The sequence below is a fragment of the Vitis riparia genome, chromosome 19 (assembly GCF_004353265.1).
Source record: "Vitis riparia cultivar Riparia Gloire de Montpellier isolate 1030 chromosome 19, EGFV_Vit.rip_1.0, whole genome shotgun sequence".
NCBI classification, from domain to species: Eukaryota; Viridiplantae; Streptophyta; class Magnoliopsida; order Vitales; family Vitaceae; genus Vitis; species Vitis riparia.
In genome coordinates this window covers 17,440,543-17,442,143 of record NC_048449.1, presented here as the reverse complement: position 1 = coordinate 17,442,143, position 1,601 = coordinate 17,440,543, and the positions used below count along the sequence as shown (strand labels likewise).

Sequence of the window (1,601 nt, the reverse complement as noted above, 5' to 3'; positions counted from 1 at the left end):
CTAACATCTAATTAATAATTCTAAGTTCTTTGAATTTGGTGTTCACTAATGTACATATTTTTGCATATTTTTTCATATTATTCGTCTTTTTTTTGTTTCTATTTTCCTTTTAACACTTAAAGCTCAAACAATTTTTTTTTTTAATTAGCAGCATATATCAATATATTCTTTTCCTTCATAAATGGCTTTAAATCACATTAAAATTATAAATTAAATATAATTTATTTTTTATTTTTATAATGTGACGATATAATGTTTATCATCCTTAAGATTTCTCAAGAGTATTCAATACATGGCTTCCACTTATGATCGTATAAAATTTATTTTTTGTTAATAGTATTATAAAACTATAATATAAAATAAAAAATATAGTGTTTGAGTAGACTTTCTATCATTTTGTTTATATATTTCTACTTTAATTCCAATTTACTTTTTCTGATTTGGATATGATGGAATTTGTATGGATGTTGACGACATGATGGGCTTACTAATTGGAAATTCATAACATATGACATGTCTAGTAAGTCATCATCATATGAGGGTTTTTGAAATCTCAAGAATTATAACTTTTGTTCTTTGTATTGCTTCTTGATGATGTAAATTAACTTAGTTGTTAATTTGAATTTTATATGTTTTTTTTTAATCAATTTTTAAGGATGATTTATTTTATAATTAAATTTTAATTTCCTTTCAATCGTTTTACTTTGTCTATTGTTTTTTTTCTTTTCTAAATTTATGTGATTTTCATTTGCTTACATTTTTTTTTTTGACAAAATACAAAAGAATATCATTTTTTTTCTAAATTCTAAATTTCTAAATTCACAAACCAGCGCTTTATCCACTATACAATTATCAATCTTTCCTATTATATTCTTATGCTTGGTATTGTACATTTCACCTAACATTCTAAATCAATGTCACACATCAAATTAATTTTAATTAAATTTCTCTATCAAAATAAATTTTCCAATTTATAATATATTCAAATTTACACTTATACCTCACAATTAATTTTTTTTCTTAAATTTTATGAACAATATAAATCGCATGTTAATTAAGCCTACATCCATATAGAAAAATCAAAATTTTCTGTAATTAAATTTAAATTAGTTGAGCACCAACACCTTCAAGAATAAATTTAAAATGTCATCATTTTTAGCCATATTGATTTTAGAGATATATTTTGTTTCACAAGCCAACCAACAAATCAGAGTGGCGCAGCGGAAGCGTGGTGGGCCCATAACCCACAGGTCCCAGGATCGAAACCTGGCTCTGATATGCAAGAGAAAGGCTTCCAGCGTGCTTCCTTTTTCCTGTACGTTTTTTCGCCCTTCTATTCTACTAATTAATTGGCCTACTTAATGGAAAATTAATGTCTCTTCGCTTGTTAAACCTTCCTTCTATTCTACTAATTAATTGGCCTACTTAATGGAAAATTAATTTCTCTTCCATGGAGGCTAGTTAAACCTTCTTTGGAAGGTTAATTAATAATTTATAAAAAATTACATGTTTGAGAGTCCAAGAACAAGCATTGTATGAATCGAAGTTTTTAAATGTGGAAGTGTAAGACGATGTGTTTTTGTTCCCATGAGGCATAAACT

The 1,601-nt window shown here is 25.9% G+C and overlaps 1 non-coding gene across 1 annotated transcript; it reads left to right on the top strand.

Moving 5' to 3' along the window:
* The first annotated feature begins 1,206 nt into the window (after nt 1-1,206).
* Nucleotides 1,207-1,278, top strand: TRNAM-CAU. Its single transcript has one exon. It is a non-coding gene; the product is annotated as a tRNA-Met (tRNA).
* Nucleotides 1,279-1,601: the final 323 nt, after the last annotated feature.